This window comes from Amia ocellicauda, chromosome 2 (genome assembly GCF_036373705.1).
Source record: "Amia ocellicauda isolate fAmiCal2 chromosome 2, fAmiCal2.hap1, whole genome shotgun sequence".
NCBI lineage: Eukaryota > Metazoa > Chordata > Actinopteri > Amiiformes > Amiidae > Amia > Amia ocellicauda.
Window position 1 is genome coordinate 55,257,613 of NC_089851.1, and position 21,996 is coordinate 55,279,608.

General features: G+C 43.5%; 5 non-coding genes across 5 annotated transcripts; all 5 read right to left on the minus strand.

Moving 5' to 3' along the window:
- Positions 1 to 148: 148 nt before the first annotated feature.
- trnap-cgg (transfer RNA proline (anticodon CGG)) lies at positions 149 to 220 on the minus strand. The gene has a single exon. It is a non-coding gene; the product is annotated as a tRNA-Pro (tRNA).
- A 1,062-nt stretch (positions 221 to 1,282) lies between these two features.
- trnap-cgg (transfer RNA proline (anticodon CGG)) lies at positions 1,283 to 1,354 on the minus strand. The gene has a single exon. It is a non-coding gene; the product is annotated as a tRNA-Pro (tRNA).
- Positions 1,355 to 1,899: 545 nt separating this feature from the next.
- Positions 1,900 to 1,971, minus strand: trnap-cgg (transfer RNA proline (anticodon CGG)). Its single transcript has one exon. It is a non-coding gene; the product is annotated as a tRNA-Pro (tRNA).
- Positions 1,972 to 3,035: 1,064 nt separating this feature from the next.
- On the minus strand, positions 3,036 to 3,107 carry trnap-cgg (transfer RNA proline (anticodon CGG)). Its single transcript has one exon. It is a non-coding gene; the product is annotated as a tRNA-Pro (tRNA).
- Positions 3,108 to 4,131: 1,024 nt separating this feature from the next.
- trnap-cgg (transfer RNA proline (anticodon CGG)) lies at positions 4,132 to 4,203 on the minus strand. The gene has a single exon. It is a non-coding gene; the product is annotated as a tRNA-Pro (tRNA).
- Positions 4,204 to 21,996: the final 17,793 nt, after the last annotated feature.

Sequence of the window (21,996 nt, forward strand, 5' to 3'; positions counted from 1 at the left end):
AAACACACAGATGACAGTTTGATTTCCCATCACCTACACAGCCAACAGTATCTGAGGTCTAAAGACCTCCCTGGTGCAAAGGAGCCCAGAAGCCAACCGTTGAGAGAGAACGAACGAACAGTTCAGTGACTGCAAAGCAGGGCCAAGCGGGCTCGTCCGGGAGTTGAACCCGGGACCTCTCGCACCCGAAGCGAGAATCATACCCCTAGACCAACGAGCCAAGTTAACAGACAGTGTCGCAGTTTCTGCTGGGCAAGCGCGTAACTGCTTTGGGGCAGACCGGGAGACCTACGCTCACTGACTGATAGCATGGACTGTAGCGCTGACGTGTCTTTCCAGAATGGTAACCGTATCCCCAGTGAGACAGCACTGAGAGCATGGTTCAGCAGGCCCGCAAACAACTGAAAAGAATGCCTCTCCTTTGGTGCAGCTCAGGTGTACAGGTTCAACAAAGGTCTCCATAACAAGCCGGCAAACCACATTTCGTCCTCCTCCTTTTTTAACAACACACTACATGTCCTCCTCCTCCTCAACAACAACAACAACAACAACGAACTTGTAAAAAACACATTTTCTTTAAAGAAAACAAAACACACAGATGACAGTCTGATTTCCCAGCAGCTATACAGGCAACAGTATCTGAGGTCGATAGCCCTCCCTTGTGCAGAGGAGCCCAGAAGCCAGCCTTCAAGAGCAAACGAACAAACACTTCAGTGACTGCAAAGCGGGGCCAAGTGGGCTTGTCCTGGAGTTGAACCCAGGGCCTCTCACACCCTCAGCAAAAATCAAACCCCTAGACCAACAAGCCAAGTTTACGGACAGTGTCGCAGTTTCTGCTGGGCAAGCGCGTAACTGCTTGGGGCAGACCGGGAGACCTACGCTCACTGACTGATAGCATGGACTGTAGCGCTGACGAGTCTTTCCAGAACGGTAACCCCATCCCCAGTGAGACAGCACTTAGAGCATGGTTCAACAGGTCCGCAAACAACTGAAAAGAATGCCTCTCCTTTGGTGCAGCTCAGGTGTACAGGTTCAAGAAAGGTCTCCATAACAAGCCGGCAAACCACATTTCGTGCTCCTCCTCCTCCTCAACAACAACAACGAACTTGTAAAATACACATTTTGTTTAAAGAAAACAAAACACACAGATGACAGTTTGATTTCCCATCACCTACACAGCCAACAGTATCTGAGGTCTAAAGACCTCCCTGGTGCAAAGGAGCCCAGAAGCCAACCGTTGAGAGAGAACGAACAGTTCAGTGACTGCAAAGCAGGGCCAAGCGGGCTCGTCCGGGAGTTGAACCCGGGACCTCTCGCACCCGAAGCGAGAATCATACCCCTAGACCAACGAGCCAAGTTAACAGACAGTGTCGCAGTTTCTGCTGGGCAAGCGTGTAACTGCTTGGGGCAGACCGGGAGACCTACGCTCACTGACTGATAGCATGGACTGTAGCGCTGACGTGTCTTTCCAGAATGGTAACCGTATCCCCAGTGAGACAGCACTGAGAGCATGGTTCAGCAGGCCCGCAAACAACTGAAAAGAATGCCTCTCCTTTGGTGCAGCTCAGGTGTACAGGTTCAACAAAGGTCTCCATAACAAGCCGGCAAACCACATTTCGTCCTCCTCCTTTTTTAACAACACACTACATGTCCTCCTCCTCCTCAACAACAACAACAACAACAACAACAACAACAACAACAACAACAACAACAACGAACTTGTAAAAAACACATTTTCTTTAAAGAAAACAAAACACACAGATGACAGTCTGATTTCCCATCACCTACACAGCCAACAGTATCTGAGGTCTAAAGACCTCCCTGGTGCAAAGGAGCCCAGAAGCCAACCGTTGAGAGAGAACGAACGAACAGTTCAGTGACTGCAAAGCGGGGCCAAGCGGGCTCGTCCGGGAGTTGAACCCGGGACCTCTCGCACCCGAAGCGAGAATCATACCCCTAGACCAACGAGCCAAGTTAACAGACAGTGTCGCAGTTTCTGCTGGGCAAGCGTGTAACTGCTTGGGGCAGACCGGGAGACCTACGCTCACTGACTGATAGCATGGACTGTAGCGCTGACGAGTCTTTCCAGAACGGTAACCCCATCCCCAGTGAGACAGCACTTAGAGCATGGTTCAGCAGGCCCGCAAACAACTGAAAAGAATGCCTCTCCTTTGGTGCAGCTCAGGTGTACAGGTTCAACAAAGGTCTCCATAACAAGCCGGCAAACCACATTTCGTCCTCCTCCTTTTTTAACAACACACTACATGTCCTCCTCCTCCTCAACAACAACAACAACAACAACAACGAACTTGTAAAAAACACATTTTCTTTAAAGAAAACAAAACACACAGATGACAGTCTGATTTCCCAGCAGCTATACAGGCAACAGTATCTGAGGTCGATAGCCCTCCCTTGTGCAGAGGAGCCCAGAAGCCAGCCTTCAAGAGCAAACGAACAAACACTTCAGTGACTGCAAAGCGGGGCCAAGTGGGCTTGTCCTGGAGTTGAACCCAGGGCCTCTCACACCCTCAGCAAAAATCAAACCCCTAGACCAACAAGCCAAGTTAACGGACAGTGTCGCAGTTTCTGCTGGGCAAGCGCGTAACTGCTTGGGGCAGACCGGGAGACCTACGCTCACTGACTGATAGCATGGACTGTAGCGCTGACGAGTCTTTCCAGAACGGTAACCCCATCCCCAGTGAGACAGCACTTAGAGCATGGTTCAACAGGTCCGCAAACAACTGAAAAGAATGCCTCTCCTTTGGTGCAGCTCAGGTGTACAGGTTCAACAAAGGTCTCCATAACAAGCCGGCAAACCACATTTCGTGCTCCTCCTCCTCCTCAACAACAACAACGAACTTGTAAAATACACATTTTGATTAAAGAAAACAAAACACACAGATGACAGTTTGATTTCCCATCACCTACACAGCCAACAGTATCTGAGGTCTAAAGACCTCCCTGGTGCAAAGGAGCCCAGAAGCCAACCGTTGAGAGAGAACGAACAGTTCAGTGACTGCAAAGCAGGGCCAAGCGGGCTCGTCCGGGAGTTGAACCCGGGACCTCTCGCACCCGAAGCGAGAATCATACCCCTAGACCAACAAGCCAAGTTAACGGACAGTGTCGCAGTTTCTGCTGGGCAAGCGTGTAACTGCTTGGGGCAGACCGGGAGACCTACGCTCACTGACTGATAGCATGGACTGTAGCGCTGACGTGTCTTTCCAGAACGGTAACCGTATCCCCAGTGAGACAGCACTGAGAGCATGGTTCAGCAGGCCCGCAAACAACTGAAAAGAATGCCTCTCCTTTGGTGCAGCTCAGGTGTACAGGTTCAACAAAGGTCTCCATAACAAGCCGGCAAACCACATTTCGTGCTCCTCCTCCTCCTCAACAACAACAACGAACTTGTAAAATACACATTTTGTTTAAAGAAAACAAAACACACAGATGACAGTCTGATTTCCCAGCAGCTATACAGGCAACAGTATCTGAGGTCGATAGCCCTCCCTTGTGCAGAGGAGCCCAGAAGCCAGCCTTCAAGAGCAAACGAACAAACACTTCGGTGACTGCAAAGCGGGGCCAAGTGGGCTCGTCCTGGAGTTGAACACAGGGCCTCTCACACCCTCAGCAAAAATCAAACCCCTAGACCAACAAGCCAAGTTAACGGACAGTGTCGCAGTTTCTGCTGGGCAAGCGCGTAACTGCTTGGGGCAGACCGGGAGACCTACGCTCACTGACTGATAGCATGGACTGTAGCGCTGACGAGTCTTTCCAGAACGGTAACCCCATCCCCAGTGAGACAGCACTGAGAGCATGGTTCAGCAGGCCCGCAAACAACTGAAAAGAATGCCTCTCCTTTGGTGCAGCTCAGGTGTACAGGTTCAACAAAGGTCTCCATAACAAGCCGGCAAACCACATTTCGTGCTCCTCCTCCTCCTCAACAACAACAACGAACTTGTAAAATACACATTTTGATTAAAGAAAACAAAACACACAGATGACAGTTTGATTTCCCATCACCTACACAGCCAACAGTATCTGAGGTCTAAAGACCTCCCTGGTGCAAAGGAGCCCAGAAGCCAACCGTTGAGAGAGAACGAACAGTTCAGTGACTGCAAAGCAGGGCCAAGCGGGCTCGTCCGGGAGTTGAACCCGGGACCTCTCGCACCCGAAGCGAGAATCATACCCCTAGACCAACGAGCCAAGTTAACAGACAGTGTCGCAGTTTCTGCTGGGCAAGCGTGTAACTGCTTGGGGCAGACCGGGAGACCTACGCTCACTGACTGATAGCATGGACTGTAGCGCTGACGTGTCTTTCCAGAACGGTAACCGTATCCCCAGTGAGACAGCACTGAGAGCATGGTTCAGCAGGCCCGCAAACAACTGAAAAGAATGCCTCTCCTTTGGTGCAGCTCAGGTGTACAGGTTCAACAAAGGTCTCCATAACAAGCCGGCAAACCACATTTCGTGCTCCTCCTCCTCCTCAACAACAACAACGAACTTGTAAAATACACATTTTGTTTAAAGAAAACAAAACACACAGATGACAGTCTGATTTCCCAGCAGCTATACAGGCAACAGTATCTGAGGTCGATAGCCCTCCCTTGTGCAGAGGAGCCCAGAAGCCAGCCTTCAAGAGCAAACGAACAAACACTTCGGTGACTGCAAAGCGGGGCCAAGTGGGCTCGTCCTGGAGTTGAACACAGGGCCTCTCACACCCTCAGCAAGAATCAAACCCCTAGACCAACAAGCCAAGTTAACGGACAGTGTCGCAGTTTCTGCTGGGCAAGCGTGTAACTGCTTGGGGCAGACCGGGAGACCTACGCTCACTGACTGATAGCATGGACTGTAGCGCTGACGAGTCTTTCCAGAACGGTAACCCCATCCCCAGTGAGACAGCACTGAGAGCATGGTTCAGCAGGCCCGCAAACAACTGAAAAGAATGCCTCTCCTTTGGTGCAGCTCAGGTGTACAGGTTCAACAAAGGTCTCCATAACAAGCCGGCAAACCACATTTCGTCCTCCTTCTTTTTTAACAACACACTACATATCCTCCTCCTCCTCAACAACAACAACAACAACAACAACAACGAACTTGTAAAAAACACATTTTCTTTAAAGAATACAAAACACACAGATGACAGTCTGATTTCCCAGCAGCTATACAGGCAACAGTATCTGAGGTCGATAGCCCTCCCTTGTGCAGAGGAGCCCAGAAGCCAACCATCGAGAGAGAACAAACAAACGCAACGAGCCAAGCTAATAGGCAATATTGCATGTTCTCCTGGGCAAGCACGTAACTGCTTGAGGCAGACCCTCACCTGATCACCACATGTGGTTACACTTTTAGAAGGGGTGAGTTTAAGGTCATCGGTAACATCACAAAGGTTGGCAGCATTTTACATGAATATGTAAAGTTAAAAACACACACTACATGTAAATAAGCCATACTACTTGTTTAGTGTATGTAAGCTCGTTCTGTAATCATACATCATCCATACTAGTATTTAATAATTGAATTAACTATACACAAACTACTTGGTCAATTCACTCTTGTTACCGTGTAATTACAGTGCAAGTAAATTGTAATAATTGTAGCGTTGTATATTGGGCCATATTTTACATGTAACTATATATTTCATATTTGTCCAATTAATGTACATTTGTTTTTGTTTTTTTTTAGCTGGTACCAAAACATTGGTCTCTGGAACTAAAAGGTCGGAAATTGGAAGAACTATTAATGACAAATGAATGACCGCTGATACAAGTAAATAGTGTTTCCTCAAATCTAAAGTGAGACCTTTTTGAATGAATCTGTAATACATGCCCTAAACAGAATGAGAACATGGATCCATCATGCCTTGTTACCACTGTGCAGGCTGCTGGTGGTGGTGTAATGGTGTGGGGGATGTTTTCTTGGCACACTTTATGCCCCTTAGTGCCAATTGGGCATCGTTTAAATGCCACGGCCTACCTGAGCATTGTTTCTGACCATGTCCATCCCTTTATGACCACCATGTACCCATCCTCTGATGGCTACTTCCAGCAGGATAATGCACCATGTCACAAAGGTCGAATCATTTCAAATTGGTTTCTTGAACATGACAATGAGTTCACTGTACTAAACTGGCCCCCACAGTTACCAGATCTCAGCCCAATAGAGCATCTTTGGGATGTGGTGGAACGGGAGCTTCGTGCCCTGGATGTGCATCCCACAAATCTCCATCAATTGCAAGATGCTATCCTATCAATATGGGCCAACATTTCTAAAGAATGCTTTCAGCACCTTGTTGAATCAATGCCACGTAGAATTAAGGCAGTTCTGAAGGCAAAAGGGGGTCAAACACCAAGTGAGTACCAAGTGAAATCTATTAAAGTATTGAAGTATCCCAATGTTTTAAGTTACACTTCATGTATACATGTGTTTGGAAGTTTATCCAAATATATTCTACCAGTATATTTAGAATGCAACATTTTTGCAGTCTAATATATTCACAGTATACAATACATGCAATATGAGATTGTTGTGTATTTAGCAGTATAATAAATGTATATTATAAGGAGACATATATGTATGCATTTTTATATATTTAGTATAAAATACATGTGTAGATGTTACAGTATATTTGCATATAATTATAGATATATTAAAAACAAGTTTACATATAATTCTGAATATACTTAAGTTATATTAAGCAATATTTGTATTGTATAATATAGTGTATTTGACCATATTTCTGTATCAAGTGACAGTGCAATTGATATTTAAAAGTATATTTTCACCATATATTATAAAATGGTATGCAAATTTATAAAACATATTAATACATTAAAATACATTTCATATTTCAGAATAATATATATTTTTAAATATTTTATTTTTGTAAGGGTATCTTCCATAAATGCAGTTTTACCAAACAAAGGAAAACCAGGAAAGGTTGGTGGAGGAGATTACGCAGTTTTGGCAGCCGATTCTGAAACCCACTGCAGAATATATTCTGGCAGGAGGTCTGATTAAAATACTGGAAAATCTTCAATCAAAGTCAAGAAATGTGTCAAAAGGCTTCCAGTTTCCTTTCCTGCCATGAGAAGTATGCTGATTTCAGAACCTCTATGAAGTAGATTCCTTATTTTTCAAAAAATAAGTAATGGTTATTTTTTTCATTGTTTCCTCAATATATTAATAATAAACTGTTTTATTTTTTTCTGCAAAATAAGTAAAGTTTACTTATTTATTTCTGGTTCCTGTTTTTTTTTTTTAAATAAGTAATGGTTATTTATTTTTATCTTTCTTGTTTATTACTTTTTCTGTGAATTCTGATTCTAGTAGTATGAAGAAATAAGTAATAGTTACTCATTCCTTATTTCTGTTTCCCTGTTTTTTCACAAAATAAGTAATGGTTATTTCAAAAATCCCTGTTTACAAATGTAAGGACTTATAGGACAACAGCATTACATACAGATAGATAACATACATTAGTTATTATGCTAACAAGTGTCCATTATAAACAATCTATTAACAAATTATTGATTATGTTATTGTTATATGATTATTACAAATTATAAATATATTAGACATTTTTATTTAAACATTTTTGCTATACTATGTAGTTTGCATGTTCTCCCCGTGTCCACGTGGGTTTCCTCCCACTGTCCAAAAACATGTGGGTTAGGTTAATTGGCTTCTCTAAATTGCCCTGTATGTGGGTGTGTCTGCGTGTGTGTGTGTGTGTGTTGCCCAGCGATGGACTGGGGTCCCGTCCTGGGTGTATTCCTGCCTTGTGCCCTTTGCCTGCCGGGATCAGTGCTCGGCGACCTTTGCCAGGATAACTGGTTTCAAAAATGGATGGATAATAGCAGCAATTAACTGGCATGGCAGTTAATGATAATAGATTGATATCGGTGTGCAAATGTCATGTTATTATACCCTTTATTAAATATGTTATTAAATACCTTAAAACATATTATAGCAAAAAAGTTTAAAAATGTCTAATATATTTATAATTTGTAAAATTAATCATATAATAATAACATAACATGTTAATAGATTGTTTATAATGGACACTTAAAATAAAGCATTACCATTATTCTTAATACATGGATACAAGATAATCAACAACATGGGAGGGCTTGAGAATCTGCTATGGCTTTGTGCAAGGAAATTTGGCACTGAATAAATGTTGGCTACGGCAAACATGCGCTGCTGTACAGGCTGACAGAGACACTGTGATGCATTTCTTCAATGAGTGATGCTTACTTAATCTTTATTTCCATTTCCCAGTTTAAGGACACTTATCTCTACAGCATTACTTCAGTAGTTCACGCAGCCCCCTATAGAAGTCAGCGGAAGATGTAGTGATTGAAGTAATGGAGGTATCTTGGCCTGTACACACTTGGCAGAGGGAACGACAGCCTGGCCATGGAACACCTACCCCCAGCTCCATCTTGAGATTAGCGAGAGGCAGCAGTGATGCAGCGCTATGGAGCCTACAGCGCAGGGAAGGGACTTAATGCGTGGTATCTCTGATGTAGTGCTTGTGTGTTTTTCAGGTCTTTTCTATAATGTGCTTTCTGTATTGTCATAAACCCCTGGCACTTTTTGTCACTGTTACTCTATATTGTTTTGCATTACATTCATAAAGAAAATAAAACGAAAAATCTCTAATAGTGTGTGTCTCAATGGTTGTGTTTGTTCATACATCGATAAAAAACGTTTGGAAATACTATGAAAAGTAAAATGTAGATAACAAATAAGTAATCATAAGTTATTTCTGTGTCCTATTCTGTAAAAAATAAGAAATGATTAGGCCTACTTATTAAGTGGTCACTGAACAGTGTGCTCTCTGTCAAAAGCCAGCTTTTGGGCTCCTCTGCACAAGAGGGCTTTTGACCTCAGATGCTGTTGCCTGTGCAGCTGAAGGGAAATCAGACTGTCATCTGTGTGTTTTTCTATAAAACAAATGTGTATTATGCAAGTTTGTTGTGGTTGTTGAGGAGGAGGAGGAGGAGGAGGAGGAGGAGGACATGTAGTGTGTTGTTGAGGAGGAGAACTTTGTGAAGCCACTTGTTTAGTTGGCCCGTTGGTCTAGGAGTATGATTCTCACTTAGTGTGCGAGAGGTCCTGTGTTCAACTCCTGAACGAGCCCTAGGGCATAAAGCCGTCTGGTTTTGTGGCTGGTGACGGTAGTCTTCTTGGGGTTGCTTTCCTCTACCTGCTTTCGCATTATTGTTCATCTGCACTGTGAAGTGCTGTTAAATGAGTTTTGAATCATTTGGCTGAATCTGAGCAGATAACATAGCCCTAAACATTTCAGAATTCATCCTGCTGCTTTTGTCAAAAGTCAACCAGTTCTCTTGACAGCCATACATGCCCTTACCATAACACTACCTTCACCATGTTTCACAGATGAGGTGGTATGCTTCAGATCATGAGCAGTTCCTTCCCTTCTCTTCCCATCATTCTGGTACAAGTTGATCTTTGTCTCATCTGTACATAAGATGTTGTTCCAGAACTGTACAGGGTTCTTTAGATGTTTTTTGCCAAACTCTAATATGGTCTTCCCATTTCCTGTTTAAATACAGAGGGTTTACCACAAGATGTACTCTGGTGAAGTGTTCTCTTGATTGTTGACATTGACACAGATACGCCTACCTCCTGGAGGGTATTCTTGATCTGGCCAACTGTTGTGAAGGGGTTTTCCTCACCAGGGAAAAAATTCTGTCATCCACCACAGTTGTTTTCCGTGGTGTTCCTGGCCTTTTGGTGTTCCTGCGCTCACCAGTACGTTCTTATTAGTGGATTTGGCCCCACCTAATGTTTTTGCTCTCTGATTGGTTTGTTTTGATATCTAAGGCAAAACACCCCAAGAACAAGCAGGATCTAAAGACAGCTGTAGTGCAGGCCTGGCATAGCATCACCAGGGAAGAAACCCAGCATCTGGTGATGTCTATGGGTTCCAGACTTCAGGCAGTCATTGACTGCAAAGGATTTGCAACTGATAGGGAGACATTTTACTCCCTCAATAAACAGGCGGACAAGGAATACTCAGGACCCGATTTAACTGAAATAATACCAAAATAGTTTATTCAGCTACAACTAAGTGCTCTGGAGATGGTCAGTCAGCAAGACACATCTAAGGTTTTTCTAAAGAACATGCTATCATATACAAGATGACTCCCTTTGGTTGCTGGGCAACTGGATGACGTCAATGATGTACCCCAAACTTGATCACAGACTTCTCCTTTGTCTTCTGTTTTCTCTATAGCCTTGGATGAAAATGTTTTTCTAAAAATCAGCTACACAGAACTACTGCACCTGTCCTCTGCGGAGCAATACACAAAGCTTAAATTCATACATGGGTTACACAATCTTACTGCAACAATGGTGCAAATATATTTGGCATTCGGACAGGCCACTGTCCCGCATCACAACCAAGTATTGAAACTCACAATTTAATTAATGATTATGTTAGTTTGTCCAAATACTTTTGAGCCCCTAAAATTGGGGGGACCACATAAAAATTGGTTTAATTCCTACACCATTCACCCGATTTGGATGTAACTACCCTCCAATTAAAGATGAAAGTCTACACTTAAAGCACATCTTGATTGTTTCCTTTCCAATCCATTGTGATGGTGTACAGAGCCAAATTGACAATTGGGTCTGTCCAAATATTTATGGACCGGACTGTATACCTGTAACGAAGGACTGCCATGGCGGGGAACCCAGGTGCGGAGTGAGAGGTGGTCAGAAACAGGCTGTGGTCAATGCCGGCAAACCGTAATGTCCAGGGAAATCCACAAGTCCTGGTCGATAAGACAAGCAGGGGGTCAATGATCAGGCAAACAGGCTGGTAGGGAGAATACGGGAATTGGTGGAGGAACACGTGGAGGTTGTAAACAATCAATAACAAAAGGATACAAGACTTAGCAGTGAATTAAAGTCACAGAGGGGTTTATATGTGTAGCAGAGAGGAGCAGAGGACGGTGAAGGAGAGTGCTGGTACAATGGGAGTTCGAGGATGATAGAACAAGTGCACATGGTGCCAAGGAATGTTAAGTGGCTGATTGCTGGGGAATGTGAGGGTTTAGAATTCCGGTGATGCTGACCTCTGCAGGGGAGCTCGTGAATTGCGGGATGTGTGGGATAAAACAGTGACAATACCACTTGTTATTGTGTGTTTGAGTTTACTTGCATGGATTGTCTATTCATGTCAATATTAAAATTCCAAAGCATAACATTTATTCACAACATGCTTTAGTGTTAAATGTTTGATATGGCAGCGCATATAAAGGTGTATACAGCTCTGGAAAAAATTAAGAGACCAGTGCACAATTATCAGTTTCTCTGGTTTTACTATTTATAGGTATATGTTTTGGTAAAATGAACATTTTTGTTTTATTCTATAAACTGCTGAAAACATTTTTCCCAAATTCCAAATAAAAATATTGTCATTTAGAGCATTTATTTGCAGAAATTTACAACTGGACAAAATTACAAAAAAGATGCAGTGTTGTCAGACCTCAAATAATGCAAAGAAAATAAGTTCATATTAATTTTTAAACAACATAATACTAATGTTTTAACTTACAAAGAGTTCAGAAATTAATATTTGGTGATTTTCAATCAAAGCATTCATGCGTCTTGGCATGCTCTCCACCAGTCTTTCACATCGCTGTTGGGTGACTTTATGCCACTCCTGGCGCACAAATTCAAGCAACTCGGCTTTGATTGATGGCTTGTGACCATCCATCTTCCATCCATCACATTCCAGAGGTTTTCAATGGGGTTCAGGTCTGGAGATTGGGCTGGCCATAACAGGGTCTTGATCTGGTGGTCTTCCATCCACACCTTGATTGACCTGGCAGTGTGGCATGGAGCATTGTCCTGCTGGAAAAAACAATCCTCAGATTTGGGGAACACAGCAGAAGGATCAGAGCAGAAGGAAGCAAGTTTTCATTCAGGACAACCTTGTACATGGCTTGATTCATGCGTCCTTCACAAAGACAAATCTGCCCGATTCCAGCCTTGCTGAAGCACCCCCAGATTATCACTGATCCTTCACCAAATTCCACAGTGGGTGCGAGACACTGTGGCTTGTAGGCCTCTCCAGGTCTCCGTCTAACCATTAGATGACCAGGTGTTGGGCAAAGATGAAAATTTGACTCATCAGAGAAGATGACCTTACTCCAGTCCTCTATGGTCCAAACCTTATGGTCTTTTGCAAACCTCAGCCTGGCTCTTCTTTGCTTCTCGCTTTTTTCTAGCTTTGCAAGACTTCAGCCCTGCCCCTAGGAGCCTGTTTCGAACCATCCTCGCAGTGCACTTCACCCCAGCTGTCGTTTGCCATTCTTTTTGTAGGTCACTTGATGTCATCCTACGGTTGTTGAGTGACATTCCAATGAGTTGGCGGTCATCCCGGTCAGTGGAGAGTCGTTTTTGTCTTCTGCTGGTAGCTTTGTAGCTTTGTTGTCCCCAATGTCTGCTGCTTGACCTTGTTCTTATGAACCGCCATCTTTGACATTTTAAGAATGGAAGCAATTCTCACTGTATCCCTCTGCCAGTAAAGCCAGAATTGAAACCTAATTTTCTCAAAACTTTCCTTTTCAACTCTTTTGGCATGGTCAATAGTTATTTTCCGATTCCAATTACTTTTGAGGTTCTACTAGCACTGTTTTTGCCATCCAGCTGGTCCTAATGCAAGAGGATAGTGATATACTTTTCTTCCTTAAATATGATTTGGTTCAGGTGATCACCTAATTAGTACCTCATTGAGTAGATTGAGGTGTGTCTGTGTTGGAATTCAACAGAAACTGGCATGGAATGACTGCCATACATGTCGAGATGCTGATTTAAGAAAAATGTGCAGTGGTCTCTTAATTCTTTCCAGAGCTGTATAAAATAATGTGGACCTAGTAGGGCAGCATGGTGGCATGGTGGTTAGCACTGCTGCCTCACTGGTACAAGGGTCTGGAGTTTGAGTCCTGGCTTGGGGGCTTGTCTGTGTGGAGTTCACATGATCTACCTCTGTCTGTGTGGGTTTCCTATGGGCACTTTAGTTACCAGTTCTGTGAGAAGAGTGCAAATCTAAACAAACAAGAAGGTTCTTGAGTTTCAACTTCACTGCTGCAACTGGTCTGTAATTCTGTGAGGCAAGAATGATAAAAAAAAATCTGTAACCTTTGTAAGGTATGCATATTCCATGTTTTTACTGGTAATGGATTTTATGTAATTACAGTCACTGACTCCCTCAGCTGTGCTTGGGTGGCCTTCTTCTCCTCAGTCCTCATCCTCCTCAATCTCTCTGTAGAATTTGACACTGTCGATCACTCCATCCTCCTCTCCTGCCTCGCTGACCTTGGAATCTCTGAACTGCTCTCACCTGGTTCTACTCCTACCTCAGCGACGGGACCTACCAAGTGACATGGCGAGGTTCCTCATCCACCCCCCAACCTCTCCTCACAGGTGTAACCCAAGGCTCCATTCTGGGTCCCCTCTTGTCCTCTCTCTACACTCACTCCCTGGGCCCCCTCATTGCATCCCATGGTTTCTCTTACCATTTTTACACAGATGATGCCCAGATCTTCCTGTCTTTTCCCTCCTCCGACATTCTCATCCCCTCTTGCATCTCTTCCTGCTTGTCTGCTATCTCTGCCTGGATGCACTCACACCACCTCAAGCTCAACCTCTCCAAATCTTTTTTTAATTCCTTTAGAAATCAGGATAAATTGGGTAAAACCAGAAAAGCATCTAATTAATTCTCATTCAGGAGTCAACATAAAAAACAGAAAAGAAACAGAAAACCATCCTGAGGTTCTGTGACACCGAAGAAGGTTTCCTACTGTTCACAGAGAAAGGGGAGCAATTGCTTGCCCCAGTGGAGGACCTTCTACGGCAGATGGGATTGAAGACTGTGGAGGAGATCGAACAGCTTCTCCCTGTAGTAGCAGACATAACTATCCAAAGTAAAAAAAAAATGCAATCAATCTATTGCAATTAGCAATGAGGAGTAGCATTTAGTGCTATTGTTTGGCTCCAAACCAGAAGCCTATTGGATGATGTGTTATTTTAAATAAGTATGTATAATATAAAAATAGTAACAGACTGATTTGTTTTTTTGTATACACATATTTTACTGTTTTAGTTTTTAATTTACTTTTTTTTAATTAAGTTAATTACATGCAATTAAATGTGTGTGTATATATATGTTTCCAATTTTGTTTACTTTTTAACAAAATTAAAGTGTTCCGAAGCCTAACCCTGCAGCAACACCAGTCTATCACAAGGCAACTCTAATTATCTCTAATTAAGGACACAAGTCTAACACAGGGTAACTCTAATTCTAATGTTTGTTATATTTCTTTTTGATAATTTTCAAGATAAGAAAATGTACAAACAAATGATATATGCCAATATTCAGTAAATAATTATCCATTAAGTTTAATCTGAGGATTTTTACAGCTTTTCTTCTACCCCCAAAATTCCAAATCCTGTTACAACTTTGGTAGAAACATAGTATACATACCAGCCAATTAATTCCCTATATTATCCTTATCTAATAGCCTTAGCTTATTTTCCTTAAACACCTTTTTCAAATCGTTTAACGTTTCGATTATTTTCAAAAACTACTACTAGTAGCTTACTACTGTTAACAATAACTTACATGTACTTATAGTAACTTACATACTGTAGCATTGGAGGGGCATTTTATTGGTTATTATGAATTATTATTTATTATTTTGTTTTGTAAGGATAAGGGTGTCTGCCAAGAGATAAATAATAATAATAATTTAATTATTGAAACAGCGATACACAGCAGACCGACACTGTACACACTGCCGGTTTTTCTGCCGCTCACGCTTGGCTGCCTGAAGAGCTGGAGTCTCTGGCCTGCACCCCCTCCTCCCCTGTCTGCTGGCCAGGAGCCGTAAGTGTCCATCCTCATTTCTGATGCCAATGTAGTATTTTCAGCGGGGGAAAACAAGTAGCCCACAAATCGCTTGCTTACTTGCTGCTAGATTTATTGAAGAAAAAAACTACGCGCCTCTTGCCCAGAAGAAGTTCACACAGTTCCAGGTGTTGCTCCGCACACGTGGTCACCAACTCTAAAACCCCTGCACACACCCTAATAAACCCCAGCTACCTTACCTAAATTAGCATAACACATTTTTAAATAAATTAAACTGAGCACTTTATCTCCGTTGTTACACATACATAGTATTAATAATTATACTGTTCTTACCATATGTAAATCCTGCAATAAATCATTCCCCAGCGTGAAGTAATTTTCACAAAACGAAATCCAAATATAAATTTTTGCTAGTCTTTAGATGTGCCCAGCAAATGTAGTCTGTAACTCTAAGTTAAAACTTTAATAACACTCATGTATTACAATCAAACTTGAAAAATAGGGCATCCAAAACAGGAATGTCACAAAATGTTGTATCACTATATTAAAATAATATCATATGAAAGCTGTTGGGACTGAGGGACGGAAGCTCAGTTCGTTAGCTTTGCCCCTCATATTAGGAATTGGGGGTGCACAAAATGTACTAATTTATGTTTAATCTTAATTGTAAACTACTGTAAATAAATGAATAAACATATCAAGATGGCTTCCTTTGATCTACTGGCAGAGGTCTGGTCTCATAGTTCTCAAAGCAACTGTTGATCAATAATGATGAGGTGACCTCTCCAGCCACAGATTAGCCACAGAAATCTTGAAGGAGATGCTGGGAGTGTCAGAACAGCCTTGCTAAAATTTGCTTGCTTGACAATTAATACAATTGGCTCTGTTGACATGTTTTTCAATCATTAATATAAAACATTATACAGTTTATACAAAACATTAATACCGGCTCTTCAAAAAGTTTTACATTTATATTTATAAATGTTATTTTGTATACTGGTAAGTTAGCCTTGATTGGTCTTTGTTCACATATTTTTCTTTTTAAGCTGTCAAAAGCAAAATATTCCATACCTCTGTTTTGGATAGCGTACAGTTGCTGTAGCTCCCTCCAGTAGTCAACACGAAGCACGAGGTCTTGGTTAAAAAACGGGGTTTTATTTCAACAACATATCATGTCAACCCGTGAGAACTGGGTTGAAAGAGAGAAAAAAAATAAAAGGAAATTATAAATACAATGCATGTATGTATGTCTTGAATACAGTTTGTGCCGTTATAGTTACACACTAGTTAACACAAGCTATGCACATGAAATATATCACAGACAACTGGATACAAAAGAAACATACCTCGTAGGCTGCTTCCTACTTAGGAGGGGCTAAATCTCAAAAGCCTTCTTCCTTGTCTTCTTTACTCGGATAATATACATTTAGATATCTTTATATTCTTAATATTTACTTAGCTCGGAGAGCTCTTGCGATGCTATGTTTTAGCTCTACACTTTAGATGTTGTGCCCCCTTTAATTACGTGCGGAACACAAGGATGGCGCTAATTAGTTCCGCCTCTACGATATCCTATTAATTTTAGGTAGGAACCAAAAAAATAGTCACAAACTTAACTAAAGCTGAGAGGCAGTTACACTCCCACCAAATCACAAGTGATTTCTCAGAACAGCTTGGAGACACACATACTGCATATAAACTGCACATAATATTAATTTCAAAGTACTAACTATTTACTTATTATCTTAACTTAAGAACTAGTTGAAAGAGTGACTGGAGGATGCTGGAGTCTTCAGTCTGCTTCCAACAATGTAACTGTCTTATGGATGGGCCTCTCCAAATGAACAGGTTTAGAGATGCGCTTTCCTCTTCCATCCAGAGTTGAATCGCCGATAAGCAACTTGAGCCTTCTCACTCTTCCGTCCTTTCCTGGGTACACTTCAATAACCTTTGCTAACTTCCACTGGTTTCGTGGTGTAGCATCATCTTGCAAAATGACAATATCATTGACCTTAGCGTTTCTGCGGTCTTTGGTCCACTTCTGTCTCTGTTGGAGATTGAGGAGGTATTCCTTTTTCCACCGTGTCCAAAAGTTGTTGGCTAAGAGTTGAACTCTGCGCCATCTTTTACGGAGGTACAGATCTTCCCTGACGAACTTTCCAGGAGGTGGAGAGATGATCGTGGATTTCATGGTCAGGATGTGATTTGGTGTCAAGGGCTCTGGACAGGATGGATCGTTCAGATGATCAGTGGTCAGAGGTCTGCTATTTACAACCGCCATAACTTCATATAGGAACGTTCGTAGTGAGGAGCAGTCAAGTTGTCTGGCTGACTGTTCTAGAATGGACGTCAAGACACTTCTGATAGTGCGAATTTGTCTTTCCCAGACGCCACCCATATGACTTGAAGCTGGGGTGTTCATGATGAACTCACATCTCAGTTCTTTGAGTTCCTCTTGATCCATCTCCTTTAATGCTTGAATGAACTCACGCCTGGCACCAACAAAGTTTGTCCCTTGATCACACCTTATTTGCCGTACTGTTCCACGAATAGCGATGCATGAACGCAGAGCGTTAATGAAGGCATCTGTGGTCAAGTCGTCGAGCATTTCAATATGCGCTGCTCTGGAACACATGCAGGTAAGTAAGAGTCCATAACGCTTTAACTCTTTTCTTCCTTCCTTGATGTGGAATGGCCCGAAGCAGTCCATCCCGCAGTAAGTAAATGGAGGGGTTGTTTCCATTCGATCTTCCGGGAGATTTGCCATCCTTTGTTGTTCTGTGCATCTTCTGAACTTCCTGCACGTTGTGCATTTGTAAATATGGGATGACACTGCCCTGCTGCATCCCAGGATCCATATACCATTGGATCGGATCTCATTTATGGTCATTCCCCGTCCCTGATGGTGCACTCTCTCGTGATAGTGCTTGACGAGTAATGCCGACACGTGACTGTCTCTAGGGAGAACAGCTGGATGCTTCACATGTGGATGAAGAGCAGCATGAGTTAAGCGGCCTCCGACTCTGAGGATACCTTGGTCATCCAGGAATGGACCCAACTTGTGTAACTTGTTGGCCTTGTCTTTGATTTGTGAGTTCTTATGACACTGGATGCCCTGTATTTCTTGAGAGAGGGTTGCTTGTTGGACCATCTTGATTATGCTGAGCTCTGCATCTCTCCTTTCCTCTAAACTGGTGCTTTCCCAGGACCTTGGCCTGAGGCCTTTCGCTTCCCTTGCACGCCGCTTTAGTCTGGCTATAGCTTTCACCATTCTTGACCAGTCAGAGAACTTTCGTAGACAATCTAACAGTGACCTTATTTCCTTTGCCAGGGTGTCATGAACCTGGGCCTTCTTGATCTCTGGATCACTACTTGCAATCTCTCCCACCTTGACTACTTCGCTGGTCAGCTCTTTCTGCCAAAGAAAGCTTGGACCCGTGAACCAGTTGGAAGCTACAAGTTGTTTTGCTGCAAGACCTCTTGAGGCATGATCTGCTGGATTCTCTTCGGAAGCCACATACCTCCATTGCGCAGACTCCGTACTTTGCTTGATGCGTTCCACACGGTTTGCCACGAACACATGAAATCTCCTGGCCTCGTTACTGATGTATCCGAGGACAACCTTTGAATCGGTCCAGAAGAATTCCTGTAGGCAATCTATCTCCAGTTCCCTTTTGAGCATGTCACTGGTGCGGACGGCTACGACTGCTGCTGACAGCTCAAGTCTTGGTATGGTGGTAACCTTAGCAGGGGCTACTCTTGACTTCCCCATTACCAAAGAGCAGTGGACTTCACCTGATGCACTGACTGCTCTGAGGTACGAACACTCGCCATAACCTGACACGCTGGCATCAGAGAAATGATGGAGCTCGTAGCTCTGAACCTTAAAGTTTAATGGAATGTAGCATCTCTGAATCTTTACACCAGCCAGGTTTTGCAGGTCTTGGAGCCAAAACTCCCACAGGGGTCGAAGATCATCAGGTAAGATGTCATCCCAACTGAGCTTGTTATGACACATCTGCTGCAGAATCTGTTTTCCCACCAGGATGAACGGTGCCACAAATCCGAGTGGATCGTATACTGAAGCGACAGTGGATAAAACTCCTCTTCGGGTAAGTGGATTTTCTTTCACAATCACTCTGAACTGGAACTCGTCAGAAGCCACGCACCACTGTATGCCAAGTGCTCTTTCCACGTGTAGCTCTCCCAGGGCCATGTCCAGGTCTTGGGCGGCTTTTGCACATTCTTCTTTGGGGATTGAGGCTAGGACTTTCTTGCTGTTGGAAATGAACTTGTGCAGCCTGAGTTTGCCTTTGTTGCAGAGCTCTCTTGCCTCCTTCACTAACTGAATAGCTTGGCTTTCAGACGCTAAGCTTGACAAGCCGTCATCAACGTAAAAGTTCTTCTGAATGAACTTGATGGTGGCTTCACTGAAGTGTCCGTGTCCTTCGGCTGCGAGGTGCTTGAGTCCATAGTTAGCGCAGCCAGGTGATGAAGCAGCGCCAAACAAGTGGACCTTCATCCGGTAGATGGATGGTTTGGCTTCAAGATTTCCATTCTCCCACCACAGGAATCTTAGGTAATCTTGGTCTTCTGCTTTAACGTGGAACTGGTGGAACTGGTGGAACATGCGTTCAATGTCACACATGATTGCCACTGGACCTTTCCGGAAACGACACAGAACTCCCACCAAGGTGTTTGTCAGCTCTGGACCGGTCAGGAGATGGTCGTTTAAGGATGTCTCTTGAAATCTCGCCGAACAATCGAAGACAACACGTATCTTCCCAGGCTTTTGGGGATGATACACCCCATGGTGTGGGATGTACCATGCTGGAGCTTTATTGAGGTCTTCTTCTGGGACCCTTTCTGCATCTCCACGTGTTATGATCTCATCCATGAAGGTCTTGTAGTCTTTGTAGTACTGTTTGTTTCTTTTCAGCTTCCGTTCTAGGCATCTGAGACGGTGGATGGCGCACACCATGTTATCTGGTAAGTTGGGTCTTTCATTCTTGAATGGCAGTGGCATCTCATAATGACCATTGTCCTTGAGCCTGATGCCTCTTTCCATCTTTGACAGGAATCGGAGATCCTCTTGAGAGATGTGACTGTCCTCCAAAGACCTTTCGACAAAGTCCGATTCCAGCACCTTGATGACATCTGCAGGTGAGACTACCTCTTTGACTTGAGTTCTACAGACATAGTGAACTTCGCTTGTGAGGTTTGAAGAGGACTGAAGACCAGGCATCACTTGCCTCACGATGACCTGGTGACTTATTCCAATTTCATCTCCATAGTCAAGACATGGGTTGCCATAGCCAACTACGCTCCAGCCCAGGTCTGTTCTCTGAGCAAAGGGCTGATTTTCTTTACCAGGCACCACTTGCCTTGGGACAAGAGCTTGAGGACAGTTGTAGCCGATTAGCAGGCCCACGTCGCAGCTTTGTTGAGGAGCAATCTCGTCTGCGATGTGTTCCAGATGAGGCCATGCCTTTGCAGTCTCTGGTGTGGGAATATGATCTCTGTTTGCAGGGATGAATTCTCTTGAGTAGGTCACTGGCAGAGGAATTATCTTGTCTGAGTAGAATCCTCTCACTTGTAGTCCAGTCAGTTTCCGACAGGACACAACTGTGTTTCTTGAAGCCATTGTGGAGAGCTTTAGCTGAACTGGTTCCTTCTTTGTGTGAAGAGTCTTTGCCGTTTCTTCCAGGATGAATGTCGTGTCGCTCTGTGTATCGAGGAGTGCATACACAAGAACTTCACGATCTGGCTCACTTGTGACTGACAACCACACTGGAATGACTGTGGATGTATGAGTGTCTTTAACATTCTGTAAAACTCTGTTGGATGTTGACTCACGTGATGATCTTGCTGCCCTATCTTGTGGCCGCTCTATTTTCCTTTCCCTTGACTTGCCACTGTTCCCTGCTCCACTAAGCCGTGTTGACATCCTTTCTTCTTTGGTGCGATTATCATGGAGGCAAGCTGGATGTCTTTTTTCACACATATCGCAGATCTCTCTGTTTTCACAGTCCTTCGAGCGATGGCCAAACTTCAGACAGCCGAAACACAATTTCTTCTCTTGAACAAACTTGACTCGCTCTGAAATAGTCTCATCCATAAATTTGCGACACTTGTGTAGACTGTGACCTGCCTTCTCACAGAAGACACAGCTTGTGGTAACAGCTTTCTCGTCTGAGTTGGTTGCCAATACCTTTGCTCCATGACCTCTTGTCTTTGAAACCTTGATCTTCTCATTTTCACTTGGTTTTAGAGCGTGGAGGGACGTTATTGGGTTACAGGCGATTTTGGCTTCACGTGTGAGAAACTTGACGAACTGGCTAAAGCTTGGGAACGTGTGACTTTGTTCTTCCACTTCTATCACCTTCCTATTCCATCTTGAGGTCAGCCAGTCTGGAAGTTTAGAGAGTATTTTCTGATTTTCGTTGCAGTCGTTGAGTACTTCAAGACCTCTGATCTGAGACATGGCCGCCTCACAGCTGCGAAGGAAGTCAGCGAGTTCTTGAAGTTCCACACTCCCCTTAGAGTTTATTTTGGGCCACGTATCAAGCTTATCTCTGAAGGCCTTGGCGATAAGGAATGGATTGCCGTATCTCTCTTCTAGGATGGTCCACGCTGCACAATAAGCTGACTCTGTGCCTAGCAAGAAGTAGCTTTCAATGGCCTTTTTGGCTGGTCCACCCACATACTTTCGCAGATAGTATATTTTCTCTTCAGCTGGTATGTTTTTCCTGTCAATAAGTGTCTGAAAGGAGACTTTCCAGTCATTAAATCTGAGTGGGTCGCCGTTGAACGTTGTTGGTTCAGGTACGGGAAGACGACTCGCACTGATGGACTCTGCGAATGCTCTAACAAGAGCTGCAGTATTGTCTTCTTGTTTTGGTTGTGTCAGAGAGTGAGGTGGGGAGCGATGCTGCAATAGGCTACTTTCATGCTTGACTTCCTCATTCTCCTTCGGAGGGACACATTGATGGAGCAGCCCAAATATTTCTTCATCTGAGCATTCACTTTGTTCATATACTTGCTGTCTCGCCTTAGCAGCCTCTAGCTTTTTGATTGTCTCCAATCTT